Source organism: Cyprinodon variegatus, unplaced genomic scaffold (genome assembly GCF_000732505.1).
Source record: "Cyprinodon variegatus isolate N-32 unplaced genomic scaffold, C_variegatus-1.0 Scaffold293, whole genome shotgun sequence".
NCBI lineage: Eukaryota > Metazoa > Chordata > Actinopteri > Cyprinodontiformes > Cyprinodontidae > Cyprinodon > Cyprinodon variegatus.
Genome location: NW_015150746.1, coordinates 690,519 through 699,402, shown reverse-complemented (window position 1 = coordinate 699,402; position 8,884 = coordinate 690,519). Strand labels below are relative to the sequence as shown.

Sequence of the window (8,884 nt, the reverse complement as noted above, 5' to 3'; positions counted from 1 at the left end):
TGCGTGTTTGCAAGCGTGGAGCTCTGATTCTGTGTTTCATGCTCCACACTGATGGTTTGCTCTCAGCAGTATGGCTCTTCCTGCTCTCGCTACTTAATAAACAATATGGGGCTGACCATCCTCTGCCAAGCGTAAAAAAATCCCTTTGTCTAACTATCAAGATTTTATTTCTTCCAGCTTACAAGAGGTTATACTAAACATTCTTTAATTTCTACCAAAAGGAATACCTAAATTATATCCAAATAAAATATTTCATTCAATTCAGTTTATTTTTGGATAAAGAGCCAGATGAAAGGTGCATAGAACTTTTAATATTTCTCTCTCACTGTTCTAGTTTTTATGTACTTAATTAAAACATTCATTAAAACATTTCCCTGTTGTCCTTTAAGAAGTCAGCATTTTAGTTTAAATATGTCAGCATTTTAATTCAGCATATTCATTCAATTTAGGTCTGGATTGCCATGGCAATATAAGGCCATGTAGGTTTTTTTAAATCAAAATCCTATGAATTTAGATCTAATTTGACACCTGAGCAGTGGTTACAAAGAGGCAAATTCTGAGAAATAAAGCCAACATTAGTAGAAATAAGTAGAAAGAAGAATGCTCAAGTTATTTGCTTTTTTGGAGCAATTAAGATTTTATTGATCTGTGTGTACTGCATAATTCATAGTTGATCAGGAAGTGTTTGCTTTACAATGGAAAGCTTGTATGTCTAAAATCATTCCTTTATTGTACATTTTGTCAGCTTGTCTGTCTGCTTTATTAACCAATATGATGTGTTGAACTAGATCTGCTATTTTCACAACTTTTGTGAGACACTGAATTCTATAAATCAAAGTTTTCTGCCCAACAGCAATGATGAACTGCACGGCAACATTCTATATCCAGCAATTGTAGTATCTAGGCAAGAGCTGTCAGTCTGGTGAAGAATCTGGTTTTTATTCGAAATTGCAAAGGTTAACTTTTTTTTTGCAACATAAAACTGACTAAAACTAGACTAAAACCTTTTTAAGTTTTAGTCGACTAAAACCGACTAAAACTGTCATATCAATGACTAAAATGCAAATAAGACTAATAATAGTTTTTGTCCTGAAGACTAACACTAAATCTAAGAAGGCTCTCAAAAACAACAGTGCTCCATATAAACAATAACATAAGAAATAGTTGTAATGATTGTATTGCAATCTTATGACTAAGATGAAAATGATATAACAGCATAGATACAGTATGAGAGGTATATCCTATTTGTCAATCCCACAATGAATTTAACTTCTGGTTCTTTTTGATGCTTTAAATAGCTCCTACTCTCGAGCACAGTCACAGCTCTTTGGAATTACGTAGTTCCAAACTGCAAAGCCACTGATGATTACTTGTTCTGTTTTAGTCATTTACCTTAAGGTTTTCTTTGAGGGCAGGTACAGGGGTCAGCCTGAACTTTTACTTAGTGGCTGAAGCAGTTATTGAATGAATCACACACCAATGAGTCACTCCTTACAAGTAATGGAGTGATCAATGCAGTGTATTTCTAAATATATACATTTCAACTGTCTTTATTATTGTTTAACCAGCTGGAATAACTGTCGCTCTCCAGATATGACTTTAAATGGTAATTAAATTACAGTCCTGATACACATCTTTCAAAATGAGTCTATTTCTGTTTGCTTCTATTACTTCACCAAGAATGTCAGGTCCTCCCAGACCATTCTCCATTTCATTTTCAGCTCCTTATGGGAGAGCATAAATACTCCTGTTATTCTAATCTGTGAGCTGTGTGCCACCGTTTGATTGGCTGAAGTCTGATGACTCATTTCAACAGGCTGGTGTGGGGCTGGCAAGAAGAGAGATGGGTAGGCGGTTGTGAAAAGGGGGAGCAGAAGGTGGGAGTGAAGCCCCAGCCCCTTCATCCCTACCCACCCACCCCTTCACCCGCATGAGCACAATCAAAAACAATGTGGTTGATGGGGGCAAGCTGTTTCTCAAGACAAAATGCACAAAAATAACTGCAACTTAATATATAAACCACTTCTCACTGTGATTCCCTGCACCTGATTACCCTTCTCAACCACTGTTGTCTTTAGCCATACTTGGGGAGGAGAGAAACTGCCTGTTTTAGAGGGAGAAAAAGAGGCTCATCAGAGAATCTGCAGCCCCCCCAACATTTTCTTCTTTCCTTCCTTTACTCTGCTCCTGCTCCACAGTCTCTGTGAAAGGCACAGGGAGGGAGAGGCAGAGGAGGAAGAGCTGCTGTTTGTCTCTGAGATGCGGAGGGAAGAGGAGTGAATTGCGAGGTGCGGAGCAGACCCAGTCAGTCTTCTGGTTCATGCCGGTGTGACCAACTCAGCCTAGTCTCTGCGCACTCCTGCCACTGCCACAGCTTCTCTCTCACGCACACACTCTCACATATCAGGAGTCTGACACCAGCATCACAAACAGGTGAGTCTGAGCACAAAAAGGATTAAATAATGAGCAGCTGCAGACAATGTTTTATTCATTTTGTAAGATTTATGCTGGTTTTAATGGTTTGCCAAAAAAATCTTCCAACATCGATTGTCGACACATGCTGTGAGATGAGCTCTATCTACCTTTCGTTGTTTGTGCTGACAGATGTGGGTGTTTTTTTTTTCTTTCTTGTTTTACATGTAAATGGTTGCTCACACTTGGAAGGAACTGTCGCACCTTATTCAATAGAAACCATCACATTTCATCCTGTTTTTTCATGTGTGAATCTATTTGTCCCTAACTGGCTTTACAGGGAACATCTTCCAGCTCACATTCTGATCTCTCTGTGTTTTTTAAATCAGATAAACAGGAGAAAACACAATGTAAACAAGTGCTGTCTCAGCTGCGGTGCTTAAGGCAGACTATAGTATCTGCTGGAATGCAGATTGAACAGCCTGCAGTGGGTCTTCATGGAGTTTAGCGACAACTGTCAGGAGGAGTCACAGGCTTTTATGGGTTTTTTTTACTGTTTTTCCTGAGCTTAGTGGGAGCTTTTGGTAAAAACTGCGCAGGAGATCTGCAGTCATTCTTAACTGCCATGGTTTTGACACATTGAGAAGACAGAGTGGTATAAGACTCTAATACCATTTCTAAAACTATTACATAATAACTATCAAATATGATTATAATAGAATATTGTTCTCTTTGTGCTTATATCACAATGCCAGACTTTATTTGTGTAAAATTATTCATAATTCATATGTATGATTAAAAACCTGTGCTCTGATTTAGGCCGTCTTCCTTCATGTAGCTTGCTGCGTAATCTCATTGGGTTCAATTACAGCTCAATGTTTACTTCTGAATCCTCTGAAACACCACTTGTTGAGTTCAAGTTTGTTCAAATTTAAAAGCCAAATCCTATATTGGCAATATTTACTACATATCAGAATTTCTGTAAGGCTATTTTTATAAGGAGGTTAATTTATGCTTGCGGTTTTACAGACCTCCCATTGAAAAGGAGATATTCCTGTGCAGCTTTTTGTCTTTTTATTAGATGATGCTGCTGTTTGCATTTGACTGTCAATCTGTCAGAGATTGTGATGCTAAGCAATCAGACCCAGCTCCCCACTGATCCCCCACCCTTCAGTTTAACACCACAACGCCTCCATCACCATCATCACCACCACCACCACCACGCCATCAGTCCATCCACTCCTCCATGTTTCTCCCACCAGGTTTTGAAATGTTTGTCTCCTCACTCTCACCGCGTGCCTCCCTCCACCCCTCTCCGCTCCGGTCGCCACAGAAACGGCTGATTCAGGAAGGGTGGGCGGGTCTCTGAGCTCTTGCTGCTTGCTATGCCCCATGTGGTGCTTTCACAGTACATTTTTGCTCCTGAGCTGCTTTTATGGCCCTGATATGCTGACAGTTCAGGTGGCTCAGTCAGATGTTACACAACTACTATCAACAACACAAAACCTGCCTCTTCAGTTACTTCAAAGAGTAAGTAAATCACGCAGTTCTCTTGATGTTGTGGAAATGTTCAGCTTTTAACAGTTGCTGAGAAGTTTTGATTTTTTTTTCTGACCAATAAGAAGAATTCCTTTGTCCTTTAAAGTATTTGCTCTTTTACAGATTTCTTGTTCTTCTGCATCAAAATATCCTAAGTAAATACAAAATGCAGTTTGCAAGCAATGTAATTATTTCATTTATTTAGAAAAAAATATGTATTTAAATAAGCAAACATTTACACAAAAATAAATTTTTTTCATCCCATGGTTTGTTATTTTGACTTTTGATTAGAATTGGAGCAATGAAAAGGCAGAAGTCATGTCTCTTGCCTGTGCTCAAAAACTTGGCCAAAAAAGTAATCTGGCTCTTTCGACAGCCTCACACTGGATACTAGGTGTGTGCATTGGCAAAAAAATTGGTGATATGATACGTATCATGATACATATGTTACATTTTTATTCTGATACTTTAACAAGACCATATATCACAATTTTTATAACAATATAGCTCTGGAAAACCTCACATAATCTACTTGTTTGTCTGCTGTGGGTTGTTTAGAGCAACTGAAAAATAGGCCCTTGGGCGGTGCGCTGCCAGCTACAAGTTGGAGGTCTAGGTATCATGTAAATGTGAGACAATGCAGTGGATATTTGCCTATAAATATATTTTTACATATAAGATCGATTCGGCTATATTTGAAACCATACCTGTATTGTCTTATGAATTATCGGGATATTTGTATTTCGAATCGATACAAAAATCATATAGTAAAACATCGCAATATTTGGCAGAAGTATTTTTTTCTAACACCACTACTGAATACGGTGTGGCTGAAGTACAGGTGTGCTGCAGAAAGTCGCTCATAGTAAACATGGCAAACAGCCTGGTCCTGTTGTAATGCTGGGAAGTTCACGTGGGATTGTTTGTGGCTTTGTGCTCTTTGTTTTCTTTTTCAGGAGTTTTAAGGCAAAAACCTGTATCCGTCCTCATATATACAGATATATCCCTATTTATCCCCCAATAGCCCCTCTGTTTTATTTTTCTCTGTTTTGCCTATTTATTTTTTGCTAGTAAAGTCATCTTTGGTTAGTGGGTTGATTTTACTCTTAAATGTACTTTTTGCTTGTGAAATTCAAGAGCTTGATGCTGAATGTCATACTTGTGGAGTCATTATGTCGATCAGAATGGCTTAGCAACTGCACCAAAATGAACCTTGGCTGATGTGAATATACACGTTAATTTTATGGATTTGGGTTACCAGTTATACCGTTGGGCTAACACTGAATGCTGTGCGTTTACAGAATAGATGCAATCCAGGAGATCGAAGGAATTCAAATCATTCAAATAACTGTGTACACTTACATCAGCCAAGTCTGGGTGCAGTAAATAGGGCCATGCAGCCCAACAAAATCCTTTTGCAAGAAGAATGTTTGGCTGGACAGTGCAACAACTTTTACATTAAGCTCAAGAATTTTACCAGCCAAACAGGAAAAGTCAGCGACCAGATAGAGAGAGGTTCCGGTGAATTCCAGAGTAAAATCAACCTAGCAATATACAATAAATTATGTAGGGAAAAAAGACAAAGAAACAAGAAAACACAGAGGGGCAACTTGAATAATAAAAAGGTATAACAAGCTTTGCCCGTAAACTGCTAGAAAGAGAGTAAACCCAGGTGTAATTATTTTCTGTACACCAGCACCGTAGCTACTCAGCAGTCAAACCGTATTCAATGTGAGTTTTGTTGTGTGTTCTAATATAGCCAATATGTGCCACCAACTAAAAGTCATTATACAGCATCTTTATTAAATTCAAGTTTGTACTATGTCTAGATCATGTCAAAACCCTAAGTTTTTCTTTGAATCCATTGAGATGTGAACTTGACTGTTGAACTAAAACCAAGGTACTATTGAACTTAGGGTCTCAAACCTAATCTTCTTGTTTGACATTTGTTTTAAGAGAAAATAGAACAGCTTATCAATTAATAGTCGACCTTGTGTCCTACTGCAAAGCAGTCCTAGCCCATCACTACCATCACATTGTTTCATCTCAGTCAACAAAGCTATTGTTCCAAAAATCTTGGAGAAAATCTTTGTGTGAAATGGTAAATGGTAAACAGCATGTATTTATAGCACTTTTTCAATCAGGAGACTTAAATGACATTCAGTCATTCATCCATTCACGCACACACTCACATACTGATGGTGGCAAGCTACACTGTAGCCACAGCTGCCCTGGGGCTCACTGACAGAAGCAAGATGTATTACTGGGTATTAGGCTATCTATGGAAATCTGTGGTTATGGCCTCAAAGTCAACCATATAGGACATTTTAGCAGTCTTTTTCTTTTTGCTGAATCATGAAGACTTACCAAATCTATTACAAGTAAGACATGCAGTGCTTAGTTTTTCTGGGTTCTTTTGTGCTTTTTATTATTTTTTGTGATAATTTTTTAATTTCTCTTATTCTTTACTATAGTTTCAAAGTCTTAGAGATATTTCCCCCCTTTTATACTGATAGAAGCCATTAGTTTGTGCTTGATCTATTCTTGAATTCTATTTAGATGTGTTGTTCTTTAAGGTCTTTTAATCTACAATGTTGTGGGTGTGATTTTTAAGTGACTTATTTATTCTACTGTTCTGGTTATAGTGTGAATCAGGCCAGTATGTGGATAGCTTATGAGAAGTAAGCGTTTTATATAAAAACATAATCACAGTTAATTCATGATTTGATGTAGGGAAGTCCGGGTTGTTTTTTTGTTTCACATTACAATGTTGTTAAGCAAACAAAATGTAAGATAGTAAAATAAATAGAATACAAATCTATGAAGAGAAAATACTTTCATAGTACTAGACATGACATGACTGCCAGGTCACTGACACAGGGGGTGTTTTCAGAAGCTGTTCTGAGCTGATCAATAATGTAATATACCCGACCAAGTCATTTAATAATAGATATGCTGTGACCTTTCTGTTTCATGAAGCTGATAAAACAAAGCAAATATGAGGACTGTCGTAATGCAGTAAAAGGATGCAAACTTGGGTTTAGAAAGAACACTTGCTTTTTTGATTACATAAGAATTGATCAAAGGTGGCCTTCTTGTATTGTGTCATATTACTTTTGTTTTGTCTTTTTTATATTTTTATGAAGTGTTCCGGTTGCCTTGGTGATCATTTGTACAGTACAGTAGCTTTAAACACCGCCTTTTAGAGACATTAGTAAGAGGGAAAATGAAACCTGGCTTGTACTGCAGTCAATTTCAAACAGGACGCCGTGAATTTGTCCTGCTGTGCCTTTTTAAAATTAAAATGGGAGCCTTTTGCGCAGGGGAGATAATAACAAGAACCGCCTCCATTTACTCTGTCATGCTCCATGGAAATTGAGCGTTTGATGTTTTTATCTTGTTTTTACAAGTGTTTTACCCATCGTACTATGGCAATCATTCAATTTCGTATCTGTTACAGGATTACTTAAAGTAAATACATATTCCGGATATTATACTTGAAAAATTATATCTATTCAGTAACAACAAGAAAATAATGACCACTGTAAATTTGTACATCTGGTTTTATTTCATTCAGCCATTCATGTTTGTAAAGATGTGCTTTATTCCCGGTTTTTGAGAGCTGAAGGTACAAGTGGAATGTTTTAGTTTTTTTCTCCCCTGCAGTGTTTTGCTATTACAGTCAGTGGTGACGCAGCTCCAGACTCATCCAGCATACTGCAGACCCATCACAAGGCACAGCTAGAACAAAGAGCACACACTGTCATCTCCGAGAAGAACTCAACGCACAGGCCGCCTTCACAAAACATATCAAATAGAAAGGCTGCCTTAAAGTATGATGCTGTGTACTGAAACCTGATTGGCTGGTGCTGCTCACATGTGTAAAAGGTCCGCTGAACCTCACTGATGAGAGATACTTACGTATGTTGTGTGTTTTCAAAATCAAGTGAAAAAAATATATTTAATATTAATTAAAAAAGAAATTTAAAAGAAAACACTTTATTTTGTTTTTAAATACTGTAGAATTGGATTTGGGCTCAGTTTCCTACTAATCAGTGTGTCTGCTAGCTGGATGTTATTCAGAGAAAAAAAAGGAAACATGGTTTCTTCTGGAGTTATTAATACTTTTTCAGTTTTTTTCTTTTACTTCTGAAAATTTACTGTAAAATGTATTTTTCTGCTAATGGGGATATTGAGAGCATCTTCTTTATCAGAACATGTCATACTTTGTTTGCATTTAATCTAATGCCCTTAAATAGAATCCACTGCCATTGGCTGATTAAAATACCCTGCCATGTAATCAGCTATGTAAGAAAGTTTACTGTGAAAAAAGGAAATTGTGAAGAATTTTTAATGATTAAAGGTTTGATTGTCGAGCAATTTCCTACTAGAACATATTCTAACTGGAGAGCATTAACCTGAGAAGCAGCCCATAGACCCATGGTAACTCTGAAGGAGCTGAAGACAGCAACGGATTAGCTAGAAATTAATTATCATAAAACTTCTGGTTTTACACTCAGCAAACCTAGTTTTTTTTTAGGAAGAGGAATAAAGCCATCATTAAAAGGAAGCAACAAGGTTCAGGTGTGATGGAAAGATGAATGGAGCTAAATAAGGGCCAATGCCATCTTCAAGCTAATTCTTGAAGAGACCCTGCATTTTTTACTCTAGACCAGGGAGTGATTTGCTTTCCAGCAGAGCAATGACCCTAAAAACTCACAAACCAGAAGATAATAGTTTGAATTAGAGTGACCTAGATAAAGTTCATAGAAAAATCCACTCCAATCTGAATTAAAGGAATAGTGCCGGCTTCCGTAGCGTCGTGATCGCACATGTGTGCGCTTTCAGGAAATCCTATACACTACTGTTTATGCTCTAAAAACATTCTAAATGACTTCGTTTCGAGTAAATTCTGGATGCTACCCACTCAGGA

At 37.4% G+C, this 8,884-nt stretch overlaps 1 protein-coding gene across 1 annotated transcript in view; it reads left to right on the top strand.

Moving 5' to 3' along the window:
- The first annotated feature begins 2,026 nt into the window (after positions 1-2,026).
- LOC107090383 (prickle-like protein 2) overlaps positions 2,027-8,884 on the top strand; it is a 56,946-nt gene continuing 50,088 nt past the window's right edge. The window contains exon 1 of the mRNA XM_015383718.1: positions 2,027-2,433. The gene's annotated coding sequence lies outside the window, so the exon portion shown is untranslated. The remainder of the gene's footprint in view (positions 2,434-8,884) is intronic.